Below are 22,504 nucleotides of genomic sequence, written 5' to 3' on the forward strand. Positions count from 1 at the left end.
TTCTAAAGTTAATGCTAATATGCCTAATGATGAGTTGAACAATGTTAAAAACTGTATTTCCTCTTTAAATTCAACTCTAACTACATGCATTAACAACCACAAGAAGCTTGTGGATATGTGTGCTAAGTCTAATAAAAAAGCATCTACTCATTATGCGCACATATATAGCAAAGTTTACAAGTGCTCCATTTGTGGTCGTAAAGGCCATTTATCTAAATTTTGCTATGATGCACACAAATATAAGAATGCTAAAGCTCATTGTGCATCTCATCAAGTTTCTTCATCACATACATATGTACATGCACACACTCATAAAATTCATCATAAACATGCTCATGTGTTTAAATATGATCTTTGTGGACGTTTTGGCCATTTGGCAAAATTTTGCTATGATTTGAAAAAGACTTCACTTTTGCCAAATGATTTTAAAATACCACAAAAGTTTAAGTATGATCATTGTGGTAGATTTGGTCATTTGACCAAGTTTTGTTTTAATTTGAAGAGAGTTTTCCATTTGTAAAATAATTTTAAAGAACAATCTATTTTTGCAAATGAGTCCCATGCACAACCATTTGGTCAACATCAGCAAATGTTTCCTTTCCATTGTACTTATTGCAATCGGAAGGGTCATTTGAGTAATTTTTGTTTTGACCGTGTTAGTGCACCACATGTGCCCAAACGGGTTCATAACCCTAGGGCTTCGAGCTTAAAAGATAGGTGTCATGTTCCTAAATCTATTAGTACCAAGAATTCCTGGGTATCAAAACGATCATATCCAATGGAGGTTGGAGGAATCGTGAAGTGAAGCCTATACAATTCAAGTTAAAGATTCAAGTTCAAGCTTCATCCGCATGATTACCAAGTTAAACTACATCGAATATCAAGATCAGGCTTGGGTAATTTAGTTTTAGGTTTTATATTATGTGTGTTAGTACTTTAAGCTCAATCATATATACACACACATATTTGGTTTTTATATATATAGTTATATATATACACAAGTTTTGGTTTATGGATTTAACAATTATTCTATACATATTTCATTAAGTCTATAAAATCATCTCATAGGTTTTCAAAATATTGTTTATGTCAAAACATCAAATTTCATGTATATCATATTTTCATGTTTTGGACACACTTCAAAATACATGAGTTTTCACAAATAAGAAATTCAATTTGAGAAATTCCTTTTCTAACATGTTCAATTTCATGTTTATAAATGTTTTCCAAAGTTTTATCAATTTTGGAATTAATTTGTTATGATTATTTGAATTTACAAAATCAAGTTTTTGATAAGCTCATGTTCGTGCACATGTTCATGCATATTTTTGCAAAACAGATACATTTTCACAATTGGAAAATGCGATTTGAAAAATTTCTTCGTTTACATATTTATCTTCATATATACAAATATTTTTCCAAGTTTTACTAATTTTGGAGTTGTTTTGTTATTTTCAATTGAATTTACAAAACCAAGTTTTCAGCAGTTTTTTTAGAAACTGTATATCTATGTTCAAACATTTATTTCTCTCAACTAGGAAGTGATATTTTATAAATTATTTCTCTAACATGTTTATCTACATATCTAGAACCTTCTATCAAAATTTAATGATTTTTGGAATATATTTACTATTTTTAATTGATTTTACAAAGTCAGATACACAAAATTCTAGAATCTGTCAAAAACAGAAACAGTCTGTGAGCAGTGTGGTCGACCGCGCTACAGTACAGTCAACCGTCAATACTGTAGCAACCGACCGTTGTACAGAAATGGTAACATCTGTTTTTTGTTTTTTAATGGGTTTTTGAGGTTTTTTAAGTTGTTTTCTTCAAGCATATATATACACCTTTGCCATAACTATTTTAGATAACAATGAGAGTGTTTTAAACAAGTTTAAGAAAGTTTTAAACAAGAGTTTATGTTTGGTTTAAGTTTGTTTTAAAAGCTTTTAAGCAATTAAGAGTTAAATTTTGTGAAATCAATTTCACAAGAGCTAAAAGAGATCATCACTTGGCGTTTGAGCTTCAAATCATCTCTCTCTCACTCTTGTCATTTATTGGAGAAGTTTTCTGAACGCAATCTAGCTTTACTTTTATATTGTTTGATTATCATTCTATTAAGCTAGTATTTATATTTGAGTTTAATTGATTTAATTTCACTCATTGTTTACACACATCCACATTGAGCTTATTGTATTTTCATACATTGTATAATTGGGTTGGTGAGTGTTGTAATAATTGAGTATGAGCCTACATTGAGTTCTCATGTATTATAAAGAACAAATCATTTGTTATATTGTAAGATTGTAAAGTTTTCGGTTAGTTAGAAAACCGAGTGTGAAGTAGAGATATCCTCGAGGTGAGGAGCGGAGACGTAGGTCGTGGGGAGCGAACTCTGTGAATAAAATTATGAGGTGTAAACGTTATTCGGGTGAGCGTAGAAAACCGGTTGTAATAGTGGATTTTTCCCCAGGAGTGTGGAGCAGAGACGTAGGACGAAAGGTCCGAACTCCATGATCATTTGCTTGTGTTTGCATTGTCTTTGGCGTACTTAATTCTTGTGTTCATATCTTATATCGACATTGTTCTTTTGCTTATTTATATTGTCCTCTATATTGTTTCACCCTTGTGTTAGTTTATATATCATTGCATATATTTTACTATATATCTCATTGTTAGGATATTGCTCTTTGTTCATATTACTTATTCTTGCTTGTAACATATTGTTTATCTATCTTGTAAGAATAATTTATTAATTAGTTTTTATTGGCATAAAATCGGATTAGATTAGCATAAGACCCTAATCACCACCTCCTTTTAGGGTCTAACAACAACAATATATAAATTTACATACTCTATTTTAATCTCAAGTCATTGATTTCAAAAAAATTACAAAAATATGTAAACTTAAGGGGGTTGGCGCGCAACTCGTCATCACCGTCTTCAAGATCGCAGTTTTCTTCGCCGCCGATGAGTTTTAATAAATTTTTAGCCCCTGCTTTTATATTCTTATATTCAGAGAGAGAGAGAGAGAGAGAGAGAGAGAGAGAGAGAGAGAGAGAGAGAGAGAGAGAGAGAGTATTATGGTCTTCACATGTTTTAAAGAGAGAGAGAGAGAGAGAGAGTATTATGGTCTTCACATGTTTTAAACTCTTGGGTTTTGTGTTTTGGGGGCTTAGAGAATTTTGACTTTGCTTTTGGGGATTTTGGGAGCGTTGAAAAAGTTTTGGGGGGAGGCGGAATACTTGTAAGGAAGTTGGGGGATAGAAGCAATTTTCCCTAAAGATATTTTTTGCAAAAGGATCCAATTTTAAAGGTGGTCTAGGAAAACATTGTAAATACAATTGCTTAACCAACAAGCAAAAAGGAGACCTCCAGGCTTTAAGTAAGGGCAAGGTGCCATTCCATTGTTCGCTTATTGTGGGTCAAATTGAGTTGCCACAAGAAGCAAAAGACTTTGAATTCACAGAAAGAGACTGATAATACTTCGGTTTGATGGAAGAATGAATGGAATCTACTTTACCACTTTATTAACTATCATCTTCTGTATCTTATCCATTGAGATAATGTCTGCAACTTCTTCATTAACTATCCCACCGTCCAATTTAAAATATCAATATCTTCACACTGTATGTAGACTTTTGCCTCTCTTTCTCTAAAGTACTTAATCATCCAATTATATATGAACCTTTTTTCCTTAAAATGCCAGAGAGTATACACTCTTTATCGAGATTTGCAGCATTTTTAGTAAGATTTGCAATATTGTAGACTACCTTATGAATGCTAAGTTCCTCAATAAAATATTTTATTAGCTAAAGTCCACATACATTGAACTAGACAATGTCTCTTATAAATCATACAGTATAAAATACACACTATGTACCTCTGAAATATTTATTACGTATTCACGATCTCTGAATCTCCGTCATGTTACTTTTTTGTCCTTAATTTTTAAGTTAAACTAAAGGCAAATAATTTATAATTTTAACACTATTAGAGTTAATTTATATTTTAATTTTATTGTTGGCCACTTTTAAATTTAAATAAATTCTTATTTTTTTTATTATCATGATATTATTTAAATAATAGAGATTCATATTGTTAAAAATAATTGATTTTAATTTATTGCAATTAGGCTCTGACACTCATTTAGTTAATCCCAAATATCAATTAATCAAGCTTAATTCTCATTTTGGCTATCTTTAATCAAATTCCTCTATACCGTATCATCTTTAATCGAGAGAAAAATAAATAAATTTTTTTAAAAAGAGACACATAATGAAGATTCCGCATTGTTAAATTAATATTATGATTTTTATATTGACTTATCTATTTGAATATTTATAAGCTTCCTAAGATTAGAAAAAGGAAGAGTAGATACTTGGGTAATATTAAGTGTATTAAAAGTGAGGATCAATGAGTTCTAGTGACCGACGGGTAAATAAAAGAGATGTGGAAGAGCCATAGGACCGAACAAGTGAGTAAAATAGATATTTTGACCATATAGTGAATGGTAGGAACTATAGATATTGTCAAAAAATTAGGATCAGCGAGGTTAAAGATGCTCTAAAGAAAATAAAAAGTGAAAGAGCCATAGGACCGAACAATATCCCTACTGAAGTTTGGAAATGTCTTGGAGATATAGGCTTAGGATTGTTAACTAAACTATTTAATAAGATTATCGAGACGAAAAGGATGCCAGATGAGTGGAAGATTAGTACTTTGATACCGATATATAAGAGTAAAAAGGATATACAAAGTTGTTCAAATTATCAAGGTGTAAAACTCATGAGTCATACTATAAAACGTTGGGAGAGGCTAATTGAACAAAGACTAAGAATAGAGATAAGTATATCTGAAAATCAATTTGGTTTTATGCCTGGGAGGTCAACTACGGAACTTATACATATTTTAAAACGGTTGATGGAGAGATATAGAGAGAAGAGAAACGATCTACATAGGGTTTTTATCGATATAAAAAAAACATATGATAGGGTGCCTAGAGAGCTAATGTGATGGGTGTTTAGAAAAGAAACATGTATACTGTATATATATTGATGTGATTAAAGATATGGATGATAGAGTAATAACTAGAGTAAGAACTAATGAATGAGAGACTAAACTCTTTCATATTACCATAGGTTTACACCAAGGGTCAGTTTTAAGTCCTTATTTTTTTGCATTGGTTATGGACCAACTTACTAAGCACATTCAGGATAAAGTCCCATGGTGTATGCTATTTACCGATGATATAGTATTAGTTAATGAAACTATAATAGACATTATTTCTAGACTAGAAAGATGAAGACAAGCTCTTATATCTAAAGGTTGTAGAATTAGTAGAACAAAAACAGAATATATGGGTGTATTTTTAGTAAAGTTAGGAAAGGAAGAGAGCCTATGGCTCTTATTGATAGGCCAAGAAATATCTAAAACTAATCATTTTTGCTATTTAGGATCAATCATTAGGCATGATGGTGAGATAGAGGATGATGTTGTGTATCGAATTAAATCGGGATGGTTGAAATGAAGGAGTGCTTCGGGAGTCTTATGTAATCGTAGAATATTAAAGAAACTAAAGGGAAAATTCTATAGAACAGTTATAAGACCAACAATGCTTTATGAGTCAAAGTGTTGGGTAATTAAAAATAACGTGTTCAAAAAATGAGTGTAGCAAAAATAAGAATGTTGCGATGGTCTTGTGGGTATATATTAAAAGATAGGATAAGAAATGAGTGCATCCGTAGTGAATTAGAGGTTACACCAATTGAGGATAAAATAAGAGAGAATAGATTAAGATGGTTTGGTCATATACAATAGAGACCTCTTAATGTACCGATTAGGAAAAACAATAATATTAGAGTAAATGGGGGTTAGGAGATCTAAAGGTATACTTTGAATGATTTGGTTAGAAGCAATTAATAAGGATATGATTAAGACCAACTTAACGCAGGAGACGACACATAACATAATGGAATGAAAAAATAGGATTCATGTAGCCGACCCCAAACATTTGGGATAAAGGTTTGGTGGTGGTGGTTGTTGTTGTTGATTTGGATATTTCTTTTTATATTACCATTTATTTATTTTGACTTATCGTAATAATTTATTTATTTTTAATTATACTAAAAATCAACTAGTCTTATTTTTTTAAAAATAGGTCATGAATATACTTTTGACAAAGAAAATCAATCTCAGGACAAGGGCAACAACAAGAGAGGAAAAAAAAAAGAAGCAATCATATATTTCTAAAGAACATAACCACGAAGATAATTATATTGATAATTTTTTGAAACAACAGCGAGTCGAGATAATTTTACGAGAACGTCCATTTTGCTGGGTGGGATTTAGTAATAGGCTGAGTTGTCACAGACTTGCAACTGAAATGATTAAAACAGGCTAGAGCCTTCAGTGTGGACAAGAGTTGGGCTGGAGCCCAATGGAGTGAAAAGAAAGCTATCTTCTTCTTCTTCCTCTTTTATTCCTTTTTTTTTAACTGGTCAGGTGAAAAAAATTACTATAGAGGTTCCTCTATGGGATATGATTTTTAGATGTAGGAAAGTTCGACACGTTTCCTCCAGCGAAAAATCCTAAATTTTACTGTAAATAATCATGAAAACACATGGCGCCTCTTGATTTTGACAAGTTTTTACAATTAATTTCTACATTTATGTATGAGGATTTTTTCTACAACGAGTGACATAAGCTTATTTTGGATAATAAATTGCAAAAGTGAAGAGAGAAAGAAGAATACGAGCTTCTTCTTGTAGAGATCTCCATCCACTCTCAGATTCTCTTCTCAAAATTAGTTTGTCTTCGTTAACTTCGGAGGAACAAAAATCGCATATGAAGCGTAAAATAAAAAAGGCCCAAATAAATATGAGACCCAGGCCCAGGTTGTTTATGATACCATCTTCTTAAAGGATCCAAGCATTAAAAAATTGAGAAATTGATGCTAAATAGTTGTGTTGAGAACCGGTGGCCGAAGCGTCTGTTTTCGTTTCCTTACGGGCCAACATATGAACCCCGGCCGTCCACTATTGGCCCAAAAAGAAAGAAAGAAAGAAATAAATAATAATAAAATAAAAAATAAAAATAGAAAAAAGCTGTTTAGGGTCATTTGTATAAAGTTGAAACTTGAAACATATTATTTTGGCTAATTCTAATTGAGTATAGCGTTTAATCGAAATTGATAGCGTGAAAGGGTTTTTTTTTTTTTAAATCCTGCCCCCATTAATATGTATAAAATGTTGGGTTAGGTAAAGTGAGAAACATGAAGGCTAAGCATCATAAAAACTCCCTTCTTAACTTTGTATGATTATCATTAAAACCCCCGTTAACTTTCAAAGTATCAAAAAACTATCTTAAAGTTTAGGGGTTATCAGAAATCCTCCTTTAACTTAGAGATTTCATTAGAAAACATCCCTAAATTAGTAGAGATTTCTAATAAAAAAAATCAATCAGAAGACCTCCCTAAAATTAGGGGAAATTTCTGATAAAAATCTCAAACTTGAAGGGGGTTTTCTAATAAAACCTGAAAACTAAAGTGAGTTTTATGATAATCTCTAGAAATGAGAGGGGGTTTCTAACATTCTGAAAGTTAGATTTCAACCCCCGCCTTCATTGGTAAGCTCGAATTCGATGCAATTTGATCGAATTCTTCATCAGCTACCTCACACAGTGTTCATCGATCCTAACCGAGGAAGCAGCAAGCTTGGTCCCTTGGTGAAATCTAACTCTCAGAAGCTACTAAACCGAGAATGAGGAGAAACAAGAGGGAGGGGGGGGGGGGGGAGGGGGGAGTGAGAGTCTATCGTCATCACGACCACGATGGCCACCACAAAGACGGTTATGCAGAGCCTCTCGTCTTTTGAGAATGACGTGTTTGACAGTTGCCGCTTCATCTTCCTTCCTCCTCCTCTGTTTAATTATCTTTGTGCAAAAGTTCCCCATCCTCAACTTCTTTTAATTGAACAGTCTTCAAGGTCGTGATTGTTTCTCTCTCAAGCTCAATAATCTTGTACTACAACATGGGCGGCGTTGTAAGGCAGAACCAGGCCACGCATGACAAAGGCGATGGATCATCTCGTAATGTGGCAGGCGCCTCTGATGCCGCGACCGTAACCCTACATATTATATATATATATATATATAATATATTATAAGAGAGAGAAAGAGAGAATGGGTATGTGCTTGGTACAAAGCAAATATTTGTGGCTTGGTAGTCGAGGTGTCTCAATCCCCATCCACTCATTCTAATTTGGGCGGGACTCACATTCAACCTATATTGAATATGGTCCTCTCATTTTGATGATGGAGATAAATGGCCACCTCACTACCAAGCACAAATTTTGTAACTTGGTAACAACATCCATATTCCTCATAATATTATATATATTATATATATATAAATATATAAATAATATATATAATATATATAAATATATATATATATATATATACACATCATCACTCACCGAGGAATATGAGTATCGTTTAAGTACCGCAGCACGAAAATTTGTGCTTGGATGAGTGTGTCATATATCCTGTGCACTCGAGACACTCATCAATGGGGACCACATTCACTATGGGTTGAATGTGGTCCTCCAATTAAATGATTGGATGAGAATGAGACCCTCACTATAAGATAAAATTGTGCTTGTACCTAAGTATAACTCCATTTCACACACACACCCCTTCTCTCCTCTCTGGCTCTCTCCTCTCTCTCTATATATATATATATATAATAATATATATATAATTATATATATATATATATATATGATATATATCTATATATATATATATATATATATATATATAGTATATATATATATATTAAATATATATATATATATATAAATATATATAATAATAATATATAATCCTCCATCTAGTTTACTTGTTTTTGTTTTTTTTTAAATTTCCCCTTCCTCTGATAGTTAGTTGCAAAAGATCGCGAAGATGGCATAGTGGCCTCAGAGTTCGATCAGATTCAGGAATCAGGTCATTTGAGCAGTGTATGTAGAAGGCATCGTGCTTTATCGTTTAGGGTCAAAGCAATTCATGCTCCCTATATGCATATCATGATTGTTTGTGATCACTACCAAATAATGGGTCTACGGAGACGGTTTATAACCGTCCCGCTAGACAATAAAACCGTCCTCATAGGCATAAGGGAATGGTTACTCATCCGATATCTTTGCTGCCGTAGTCTTTGGTCTAAGGGGACAGTTCATGATCCAAGTGGCACGGTTCTTGAATTGTTCCCGTAGACAACATTTGGGGACGGTTAATATTTTGGTAGATCATAATGGAGAGCCACTGATCTAAACACAAAGACATCTGACCAGTGCACCAAAACCAAAAAACATCAAATTCTTCATATGCCCTCGTACATCCACTAAATTCAAGCCAAAAGGTTGCTCAAAACCCATCAAGATCAAATCTTTCTCTACGTTTGAGCTTCAATTTATCATATTTATGCTCATAGGTTTCACGTTTATGAATACATGTTAACATTTCCACCTTGTGATTAGTTTCACAATGAAATTCTCCCATCCCCTCAAACAAGAACTAGATTCAGCTTGAAGCTCACCCAAAAACACAACAAGATCAAATCTTTCCAGATAGAAACCATACCTTTCAAGCCAAAGAAGTACAAAAGTCTCTAACCCCCAAGCTCCTCTATCCACATAATCCCCATTGAAAACGAACATCCTTTCCTCGGTCGGGAACCCCGCAACCTCCAGCAAGAACATGACATCATGGATTTGCCCATGGACGTTGCCGACGACGATGACCTCTCCAGCGCCGCCGTCCCGACATAAAGATGCAAGCAATTGTGTTCCTTGTGAAGAATATTGGAAGCAGTCAGCAGAAGGTGATTGAGGACTTGGAAGGGAAGAACGGAGGGGAGAGAAGAAGTGGGGAGGTTTCGAGAGGAGTGGTTTAAGGCGGAGGTTAGGGTTCAGATCCAATCTAGGGTTAGGGTTCCGTCGAGGGTGTAGGAGATTGGGATTGGGGTTGAAGGAGAAGAGGGAGGAGAGGATGAAGAGGGTGAAGACATCAAGGAGGGAAACGAGGGCGAGAAGGTCGGAGGACGAACGTGAGCGAAGAGGAGCCTGCGGTTTTGCTCCGTTGAGGAGAGGTGAGGTCACAGAGGAAAGAGGAGATCGTCGAGGAGAGGTGTTTGATTTCTTTATTTTGATCGGGTGAAGAGTGGTTATACGAAAGAAAAATAGAATTGTTTTTTTGGTTAAAGTCTGGGCCCGTAATAAAACCGTCTCATTAGCTCACTACGGGGGTTTTTTCGTAAGCCTAATTCAAACCAATGCTTTATTTTAAAGTGTTGTCTTAGACCCTATCGTGACGGTTGGAACCGTCTCATGACCGTTCCCTTAGGAGGCAAAGGGGACGGTTTTAAACCATCCCCAAAGAACCGTCCCCATAGACCCATTATTTGGTAGTGGATGTTCAATATTTTGGTAGTACCTTGAGATCTTTAACTATTTTTTTGAGAACATTTTTATTGATCACCCCTCTACTTTTGATTGGTCATGATGCAGAATAAGTGTTTCTCAGTGGATGGATAATTGTGCACGACATTTCTATTACATTTTTAGGTCATAATGTAGAAAGGCTTCTGAATTAGTTAACTTTAAGGCCCAGTTTGGTACGCAGGAATGAGGTGGAATGGAATGCCATTCTCACTTCTCATTCTCTCATACCAAACAAAATTTGTTTTTAGATGTTGAAATGACCATTCCCATTGAATGGCCATTCTCACTTTTTGTGGGAATGGGCATTCCAAGTGAGAAGATAGGGAATGATCATTCCCATTCAAGGGAAGAATCAAATTAGTTAGGTTTTTTTTTCAATTATACCACTAATAATAATAATAATCAATTTAAAAATTATGGCTTTTGACTACGTATTCTCATCTTCTCTCAGCTACTAATTATATTCAAACAATAGGAATTTTTTGCGGGGTAGGGATTAAAACTAGTGGTACTTCTCTCAGCTACTAATTATATTCAAACAATAGGAATTTTTTGCGGGGTAGGGATTAAAACTAGTGGTACATATTTCAGTAGCATATTAAAACTAGCGGTACATATTTCATTAGCCTATTATATCACAATTTCCCAACATAGAAGAAACACAATTTAATATAAAAACAGATACAATTGAAACTATATATTTTTTTTTTTGGTAAATGAACAAATTTGTATTCATTTCCAATATGTACAGATTAGTGGAACATCAAGATACCAGAAACTGGTAATCCAAAAAAACCCGAAAATTACATTTTTCCTATGAGCTCTCTAATATGAATATATGAGCTCTCATTCAAAATTTTTGTATAGACTAAAAGCTTGATAAAATGAAGAATTTTTTTAGCCTCCCTCTTCTTGTTTTGGAAGATCCGAAAATTCCTTTCCTGCCATATTGTATAGACTGTCACTGATAGCACCATTCTCTTTAGTTTCTGCATAGGACCCTTTCCTCTAAGGTTGCAAGAAAACCAGTTAAGGAGCTGATTCCAATTACATGATTTCCATTTAAATCTCAACCATTCCATTATGCCATTCCAAACTTCAGCCGAAAACTGACACTCAAAGAAAATGTGATTTATTGTTTCCCTTTGATTCCAATGACATAGCACACAATTACTCTGATTTGTGCTTACCATCCCCATTCGGCAAAGTCTATCCTTAGTTAATAGCCTTGAGTGACATGCCAACCATAAGAGCTCATCCCAAACTATGTCATGCCAGCTTACCACTGGAGCTGACTGTATCCAGGAGTTGTACACGGCAGAAAGAATGATTTTATCATTAGAACAACAATCATTAATTGTATTCTTCACTCCCTCGACACTTCCAAACTTATTAATCAATGTATCCCTCACCTTAAGAAGTCTTTTCCACATCCATGAATCATTTTGTTTTGATTGAACAGTCCAAATACTTTGATTTTGTAAGTAGTTTTCATGTAGCCATTTGATCCATAGTAGATCTTTCTTGAGATGCACCATCCAAAGAAGTTTTGTGGCTGTGGCAAAATTCCAATCCTTTGCTGAGAAAATTCCTAATCCACCTTTTCTCTTCTCTTGGCAAACTGTTTCCCAGGATATCAGATGAAATTTATTGTTCCAAAGGAATTGAGAACAGAGGCTATCAATCTTCTCTAAGACTTTGACTGGCAGAATATAATTACTCATCCAGTAAGTCTGAATGCCCAGAATGACTGACTTAATCATCTCAATCTTTCCAGCATAAGACAATTTCCTATTTCTCTGCCAGAATTGAAAATGGTCTTGAATTTTACTAATCAGTGAAGAACAGTCCATATAAGAGAGCCTCTTGGTATTTAAAGGCAAACCAAGGTACTTCATAGGAAGTATTCCCTCTTTGAAGCCCAGGAAATCACATATCTGATTTTTAAGACTATCCTCAACACCACTTAAATAGATAGAACATTTATCAGAATTAGCTTCCAACCCCGATACCAGGCTAAATTCATGGAAACAGGCAGAAATTCTCATAATTGAGTTCATGTCAGCCCTACTAAACAGCAACAAATCATCCGCAAACACCAAGTGTGTTATTTTCAGTTTTGAGCATTTGGGGTGGAATCTGAAACTTCTATCTATTGTTAGAGAACTTAACTTTCTTGATAAGTACTCCATCCCTATTACAAAGAGATAGGGAGACAGTGGATCCCCTTGCCTCAGTCCTCTAGCACCATAAAAATATCCATGTAACCCACCATTCAGAGCTAGGGAGAATTTTGGAGTAGAGATACACTCCATTATCCAGTTAGTCATAGTGATAGGAAACCCCAATCCCATCAACATGGCTCTTATGAATTTCCAACTTATGGTGTCAAAAGCTTTTCTCAAATCCACATTAAGGATAGCTCTGGGAGAGTTATTTTTCCTACCATAATGTTTGATGAGCTCATGTGCCAGCAAGAAATTACTGGAAATAAGCCTCCCTTTAACAAAAGCACTTTGTGCTTCATTTATAAGGTATCCAATAACTTTTTGCAACCTAGTAGCAATGATTTTTGAGATAATTTTGTATATGACATTACAGCAGGAGATAGGTCTGTAGTCAGCTGCAGTATTTGGAGTAGGAATTTTTGGTACCAAGGTGATGGAAGTAGTGTTGAGAGTACCCAAAAGTTTACCTGATGTGAAGAACTCTTCAACAGCCAGACATAGATCCTCATTAATGATATTCCATGCAGATTTGAAGAAGAAAACATTGAATCCATCAGGCCCAGGAGCCTTGTTATCAGGCATAGTAAAAAGAGCTTGCTTTATCTCATCTCTTGATACAGGGGAACATAGATCAGCACATTGAGATGAGGTAAGTAACGGGCCATTAGTGATAACTCTAGGATCAGGGGCAAGAGTATCTTTCTTATAGCCAAACAGTTTTCTGTAGTATTCCACAAACTCAGATGTTATATCATCCATGTCAGTTAACCTGCAACCATTTTCAGAATATATGGTTAGAACTTTGTTTTGATGCCTCTTGTTCTTCATTACTGAATGGAATAGCTGTGAGCCCTTATCAGCATTTAATGCCCATTTGATGGTAGCCTTTTGTTTATAAAAAGACAGTTCACAATCCAGCAGATTGGAAAATTTCTTGATACATTCCTTCTCTTTCTTTATCAGCTCAGAGTTGAATAAATCAGAGCTTAGCTTCACTTGAATATCATTTAGATCAGATTTTGCTCTAATCACTTGCTGACTGATATCCATAAAGTGTTTTTTGTTCAGATCCTTAAGGACAGGTTTGAGGCTTTTGAGCTTAGTGTAAAGTCTGTACATGTTGTAACCTCTAATCTCCTTGTTCCAGGCAGTTTTTACCATATCCAGGAAGTTTGGATGCTTAGCCCACATGTTAAAAAATTTGAAAGGCTTTTTACCAACAAGCTTAGTATCATCAATTGTAATCAGACCAGGGGAATGATCAGAGCAAAGGGGCATCAGATATTCAACTTGACTAGCTGTGTGCATATGGATCCAATCATCATTTACTAGGATCCTATCCAATCTTGACCAGACTCTTGTCTCAGAATCCTGTTTATTACTCCATGTATAGTAACAACCTGTAGTTTTGATATTTTTTAGCTGACTGGAAGTAATGAAGTTCTGAAAATCATCAGCTCCAGCATCATTTAGATGATTACCACCTATTTTCTCATCACTGTTTAAGATTGCATTGAAGTCTCCACCCACCAGCCATGGGCAATCAACATTCACTTTGAATGATATTAAATCCTCCCATAGAGATTTTCTCCCCTCAATTTGATTGAGAGCATAGACAGCTGTGAGAAAACATGCTAAATTTCCATCTTTAGATTTCACCTCGCAGGTGATATACTGCTCAGTAGATTTTATTTCCTGGACAGTTAGAACTTCACTATCCCACAGAATCCAAATCCTCACTTTATTATTTGCACATATATTAGATAACCACTTCCAGTCCTTAGCAATCTTGTTCCCAATTTCCTTCAATTTACTAGTTCCAGCCACCTTTGTTTCTAGAAGGGCTAGCATAGAAATCTTATATTCCTGAATGAATTTCCTGACTATCCCATGTTTAGAGGGTTTATTGAACCCTCTAATATTCCATATAACTAACTGCATTTAAAGAAAAGAATTCCCCCTAACAGAATTGGAGGGATCCAGATCAGATATTTGATTATCAAGAACTGAAAAGAGTGATGCTTGAATTGATGCATCAGCACTCATAACAGCCCTTTTAGCAGTTCTAGTAACACTAGTAAACCCATCTGAATTTATGGAAGGAGAAGTGTGCATGATATTATCCTTCTGTGATTGTTTTCTGGAAAATAATGCCTGTGCATGTTTACCCTTCAGTGTAGCTAATCCATCCAAACTCTGATTTTCATCACCAACTAGTTGCATCCTTGCTTCATCAGATACCAATCCCACTGAAATAGGAGTATTATCATTTCCAGCTAGAATACCTTGATGTGCATGTTTTCCAGAAACACTACCAGATAGAACCTGCACCTGAAACTGATGTGCATGTTTTTCAGATACACTGCCAGTTTGTTCAATTCTATCTTCAACATTCTTTTGTTGCTGATTTGCATTTTCAGAAGTAATCTGGCTTTGCTCCTTTCTCACCTGTGCAACCTCACTGCTCTGTCTGTTAACAGGCACCCATTTCTTCTTTAAAGTGTGCCTTCTACATTTTGCTGTTTCATGTCCAACAACATTACACAGTGAACACCATCTTGGCTTAAATTCATATATTACTTTCTGATTGTACATCTTGCCATCAGGGTCTTGAATTCTAATCATGTCAGACAATTCTTCTTTCAAAGGTAATTCAATTTCCAATAGAACCCTAGCATAGCTTAACCTTTGCCTTGTAGCAGTGAGCTTGTCAGTTGTGATAGGCTTGCCAATAACACTTGCTATTTTACTTATGCCAATAGGAGTCCATAAATTCAATCTCAAATTAGGGAGCTGAACCCACATAGGGTAAGAACGTGTTTGGAATTTATCCATATCAATGTCAATGGACCAGGGCTTAAGAACCATCGGCCTAGCTCCAAAGAACCAAGGACCAGCTTCTAAAACCTCAAGCATGTGTTTTTCAGATTGAAAATCAAAAAGGAATATTCCTTGTTTCAACAAAGAAATTGCTGGAATAGAGATTTTCCCCCAGTTTTTATTCACAAATGTTTCCATGGATTTGAATTTCACATTGAGGCCAATGACATAGCCAACTAATGCATGTTTCCAATAACTATATATTATTTGCCGATTGAAATTCTTTCATGTCAATATTTTTTTTGGTCAATCAAATTTTTTTGTTTATTCACCAATGTTTAAAGTCTGTTATTTTCATCAGCATATTATATTCTTTTTGAACTTTTGCTATTGTTTTCCCACCATAGAGAACTATATGTACCCATTGCGTACATGTTTGATTGTGGTTCATGCACAACAATAAATCTAACTTTTGATTGAAAAATACTTGACCCAATATTTATGAAAAGAGGAAACTCTCGCTAAGAAATTGGCCAAAATATTAAAATTATCAAAACCATATCACGTCTAGACTATATATAGAGGTATAAGGACATTATTATAACACATACCTAGATTAATATAACATATGCAGAAATAGTGAGAATTGTCTAAAAAATATAAACGAAACATACACCTGATCGATAACATGCACATTAGTATAACACATACCTAGATTAATATAACATATGCATAAATAATTTTTTTTAGTTATTATCATTAATGTTTATTTTTATCTTATTAAAAATATATGTTGTTATAAGAGCATTATTAGAAAATGAGATTTCATTCTCACTTGTGAACTAGTGATACCAAACATGGGAATGAGAATTAGATTTTTATTCTAGCTTCATTCTACAAACGCACCCAAACAAGAGAATGGGAATGACCATTCCATTCTCACATACATTCCATTCCATTCCTTCTTCCATTCCATTCTCACTTGACTTCATTCCCACGTATCAAACGAGGCGTAAACGGCATTTTGTTTTCTACTACGTATAAGGGTCATGCATGGGGAAGGCTTACAGTTTCGGAAACTTTAAAATTTTCACTTTGCCTGTTGGGTTTAAGAATCAGGCAGTGATTTCGAACTCCTCTCATTAGGACGCAACTTCTTGTTATGGACCATGCTAGCATAAAAGATACAGATAATTCGTCTCCTACAAAGCTTTAAATACCCTAAATCTTTAAAAAAATAAAATAAAATAGAAACAATATTGTATCTAGCTTGTCGATCTCCAATCCATCAAATGAATAAGTAGTTATTAGTATTTCTGAATCCTTGATGATAGGAAAGTTCCGTAACGTTTTTATTTATTAAATGTCATGTTTGGTGTTGCATTTTTGTGCAATGTTATGTTAAAACTGTACGTACGTACTTGATATCTTTCCTTTTGCCCAATGGTTTAGAAGTTTGTGTGTTCACTAATGAAGTGGTGAATGAGAGCTGAACTTCTTGTTAGAGATATAGGATTTTTGAGATGAGATGGGCATCGAGCTAAGCGAGCCCTGCGAAGATGAGTGTACCGCTCACAAAAGTGTGGCTCATCACTTGAAAATTGTAATGATGACTTGTCATTGCCCTTCTCCTTTATGAGTGATAGTGTTAAAGTAGTGCCTAATGTATAGTACTCTTATCACTACTCATTTATTAGAGAGTCAGTGGCAATGAACTGGGGGGGAAAAATCTAGTCATTAGCAACTTTTAAAAGCACATCCCACAACATTTTCAAAACGTTCCTATAGTGAGCTTCAACGTTTTCTACAAGCGACGGAAGGGCAGATGTGGTAAACACATTTCTGCGTTTCTTAGAAACGTTCTTCTACAAACAATGGGCCTTGATGCCCACTTTTGTAGCAAAATCTTTGGGACCTGGCGCGTTGACTCACATGATATGCGTGTGGACGTGAAGCACTTGCTATGCAGGTGAAGTACCTGCTATGCATATATAGAAATATAAATACATTAAAATATTGTTATCATACACACATTATCATCAAAATAAATAAATAAAGGACCAGATAATGAGCTCCAAAAGTCTGCCAATTAATATTCATATCTATTGAAGAATTACAGGAAATAGTAAAGAAATCAGCCAGGCAGACTGGCGGTCGACCGTGAACGTGCACGAAGGCTAGTAGGAGTCGGAGCTGGTGGCGGTCGACGCGAATGACTGTAAAGGATTTAGCTCTCGGGTTTGTGATTCGGTCGACCGCCGCGGTCGAGCGTTCGCCCGCCGCGGTCGCCCGTCGATGATTTCTGGGCTGGGCTTTGGTTTTCGACCTGATTCGTTTCTGAGTTATATATAACTCAAAACCTGATTGTTTAGGGTAATCTCAAGGACGATTTTGAGCAGCCTTGAAGAGAGAATTGTTGTATCCAATTGTAGGAGAGTTGTGAGAGATCTAGAGCTTTATTTTAGGGTTTGATCTGAGAGATTTGTAACTCTACTTGTATTCTCTGATTTCTTATAGTAAGAACTCCCCCCTCCTTGCCCCGTGGACGTAGGCAACTTGCCGAACCACGTAAATCTCTTGTGTTATTTGGTGATTGTGCTTGTTTATTTGGTTGTGATCTCTCTTGTTTGGATTGTGTGATTCGACCGCTTCCGCGCCGCGCACAACAATTGGTATCAGAGCTTCGGGTTCAACTTGAGGCTTGTTTGAAGGATTCGCTGAAGGATTCCTATTTGAAGAGTTAGATCGACAACATGGGTGAAGCAAGCACATCGGGATCGTCTCTTACGAAGACGATACATAATTTGAGCATAAATAACATGAAGATCGATGTTCCGAAGTTTGATGGTAAGATCAATTTCGGTTTGTGGAGGTGCCAGGTGATGGATGCGTTGGACGCTCAGAATTTGGAGGAGACTCTTGAGTTACAAGAGAAACTTGCCGAGATGGAAGCTAAGGTTTGGAAGAAGATGAATAGTAGGACGTGTGGAATTATTCGGTCATGCTTGACGCCGGATCTTATTTATGATGTGATGAACGAGACTTCGGGGAAGAAGATGTGGGAAACACTCAATGAAAAGTATCTTACTAAGAGCATTGAGAATCGACTTCACTTGAAGAAAAGGTTTTATCAGTTCAAGATGAAGAGGGGAGTTTCCATTAGGGAGCATGTTAACAACTTCACAAAGCTACTTTCAGACATGGCTAATGTGGATATCATGGTTGAGGATGAGGACAAGGCGATAATACTTTTGTGTTCGTTGCCCGATGATGATTATTGAACTTTTGTCCTAACTATGATTAATGGAAGAACTACTGTTAGTTACAAGGAGGTGACCTCAGCGTTAGTGAATTATGAGTTGAGGAAGAGTGTTGATGAGTCCTCCGAGAAGGCATCAGGAGATGCATTAGTAGTTCATAGCCGTGGTTCAAACCGAAGCAGAAGGTCGCAGTCTAGAGGTGCACATCGCGGGATTCGTAGGAATTAGTGTGCCTTTTGTAAAGAGGATAAACATTGGAAAGCAGAATGCCCAAAGTTAGATCGAGCCGAGAAGAATAAGGGGAAAACTGTACAAGCTTCAGAGGTGAATGTTGTCAGGACTAGTGGCAACAATTCAGATTCGGATTCTTTGGGCTATTCATTGTCTGCACTACCGTCAGTTTGTGTTGCCAACTCTACAGAGTGGATGTTGGATTCGGGTGCTTCATACCACGTATGCCCTAGGAGGGATTGGTTCTCCAGCTTTCAGAAGTTAGAAAGAGAGGATGTTGTGCTCATGGGTAATGGACATGCATGCTCTATTGGTGGTATTGATACAGTTCGTATTCGGATGTATGACGGTGTGATTCAGGAGTTGGAAGGAGTGAGGTTCGTTCCACAGCTATCGAAGAACATCATTTCACTAGGAGCTTTGGTGGCATCTGGTTATAAAGTGACCTTGGAGGATGCACGTTTGAATGTCACATTGGAGTCCATGATTGTTATGAAGGGCGTCAGAAGAAGCAATTTGTATTATTTGCTTGGAAGCACGGCGATTGATAGGGAGATGACGACTTCATCAGATTCGTCTAGACTGTGGCGTTGTTTGATGCTGGGTTATTTGATTGGAAATACCGTGCATAGGTTATTAAGGAGTGCTTTGACCTGCAGTTTGAAGTCCTGTGAACCCATTGGTATGAGCGAGAAGACCGATGTGGAGTTTGGCACTTCTATCCATCATTCGAGAGGTTTTCTGAGGGGTGTTCATTCAGACATTCGGGAGCCTTCCAAGAGAGCATCATTGGAAGGTAATAGGTATGTGGTTTCCGTAATTGAGGATTGCTCTAGGCATTGGTGGGTTGCAACCAAGTCCCGTTGGTGTGAAGTCCTAGAAGCCCGCAACAGATGGAGGAAGTGTGTTGGAAGAAAGGTAACCCGACATTATGATTATAGTAGGGGTTCTTTCTTACATTTGTGCCGAGATCATGGCAATAGGAGACACTTCATTGGTGTGGAAACTTTGAGACGACAAGGCAAGATGACTGATTTGGGCAGCTGTTCCTTTCTGGAGGAGGATCGACGTTTGATGTCGAGCATTGGCATTGGTGTGCAGGCTACGACATGTTTAGGCCGTCTCATGTATAGGTTACTGACTGCTGCATGTATAGATATGGGATCTGGTAGAACTGCTTCAGATTTTGGGTTACATCGGATGTTTGGCTACCCAGCACTCAGTCACATCGTGGATGTGAGATTTGATCTGATAGCACATTTGGGATTCAGAGGCGTGTTTAATTATCAGATATTGGCTTCTGACTTTGTTCTGAGCAGGTATGTCACGTTTGACTCTCAGCAGGTGCAGAGTGATGATCAGATCTTTGGGACATCGCAGCGGGTAGAGAGTGATGCTACTCCACGTTAGGTGGAAACTCCAGATCATACTGCATCATTTGGGATTCTAGCTGATGTAACACAGATTGGGAATCGTGTTGATTTGGATGCAGATGATAGGTTGATTGATTTGAGTACAGCTGATAGATGCAGTCTGGATATGGCCATTGGTTCATCTCAGGTGGAGATGTTTGGATTAGTTCATTCTGGGGCCATTAGAGGCGCTATCAGCCGCAGACTTGATCGTGATGTTAGAGAAGGGTTGCGAACTCTTCTAATGGATTGAGGTCATTTGGGTGAACTACGTTCGGCTTGATTCCTTGGGTAAGAGGATACGTAGGCAGTCTTTTAGATGCAGCCGGTTTGATCAGTTGATTCAGATGGGGGGAGGAGTCGCCCGCCGCGGTCGACCGTGAGACCTGCGCGGTCGACCGTCGATGATTTCTGGGCTGGGCTTTGGTTTTCGACCCGATTCGTTTGAGTTATATATAACTCAAAACCTGATTGTTTAGGGTAATCTCAAGGATGATTTTGAGCAGCCTTGAAGAGAGAATTGTTGCATCCAATTGTGGGAGAGTTGTGAGAGATCTAGAGATTTGTTTTAGGGTTTGATCTGAGAGATTTGTAACTCTACTTGTATTCTCTGATTTCTTATAGTAAGAACTCCCCCCTCCTTGCCCGGTGGACGTAGGCAACTTGCCGAACCACGTAAATCTCTTGTGTTATTTGGTGATTGTGCTTGTTTATTTGGTTGTGATCTCTCTTGTTTGGATTGTGTGATTCGACCGCTTCCGCGCCGCGCACAACATCTATTAACTATCCCTTCATATACGGAACAAAATATTAACTTTTTTTTACCATCTTCAGCATCCCGGTTAAGCTCTCATTTTTGTGATTTTTCTGCTTCATTGTGATCAATTTTTATTCAAAACTTCTTGCTCGTATTCATCTTGCTCTCTTCTTGCTGATCGAACTCGATCTTCTTTTTATTGCAGTGAAGCCGCTCATTCATTTGCTCTCATAACTTCCATTTTATCATCCTCCTCGAGATTTGCAACCATTAACGTCACCTATGTAGCTGATCAGTGTCAATATGTTCGTCTTCAGCATCAAAGAAGGCACACAATCACTTCATCATGACCGACTTTGAATCTTAACCTAAAAATTCAAATTAGGAGTATGAAATATAATGAGGAAAGAGCGTGACACAAACAAAGGTGAATTCATGCATGTAAGTTTATGACGTATAATATGAGGAAAGAGTTTGACATGTACAAAGGTGGATTAGAACAACATATACAATTAGTTTATGTAGGTCTATGCAACAATGTGACATATTTGTAGGTGGATTAGAACAAAATATTTTGCCCCAACGGTTGAAACCGTTGGGGCAAATATTTGCCCCAACGGTTCCAACCGTTGGGGCAAACTTGGCAACCGTTGGGGCTGGGTCAGCCCCAACGCAATTTTTCCCAATGGTCAATTTTTTAGCCCCAACGGTTCTAACCGTTGGGGTCATGATTTGCCCCAACGGTTTCAATCGTTGGGGCAGCCCTGCTTTGTACTAGTGAACTGATCATATGACCTATAGGACTCCTGCAACCCCTTCACATTCTACAACAGATTCTAGAGTCCATCTTTATGGACACCATAGAATGGCTATCGCTAAGCAGAGGCTACTTGATGATGTTCGTTGTCGTAGAATGATTAACCAAATAGGCTAGCTTGTTTCGTCAAGCGTTAGACATGCGAACTTGCGAAGGCATTCTTCTAGGTAAGGGACCTCATTTTTACAAGCCAAGACAATCAAATAAAGATAGTGGGATTATACCAGTTTATATACTCTATTTTCACTCATTTGATATGCGTCAATCCTTGTCAGGAAAAGAGCTATCTCCAACATAGTAGAGACTATATATATATCGCCTGCAAATCTAATGCAAATAATCTTTAGAATAAGTTGTAATGCCAAAGTAGTACAAAATGTATAGTACACTTTGCATTTTTCCTAATAAATTAAATGATATCATTACTTTCTCCATAAATCTACACATTCTTTTCTTTCAGTAATTCATTTTTCCTTT

Source organism: Asparagus officinalis, chromosome 1 (genome assembly GCF_001876935.1).
Source record: "Asparagus officinalis chromosome 1, Aspof.V1, whole genome shotgun sequence".
NCBI classification, from domain to species: Eukaryota; Viridiplantae; Streptophyta; class Magnoliopsida; order Asparagales; family Asparagaceae; genus Asparagus; species Asparagus officinalis.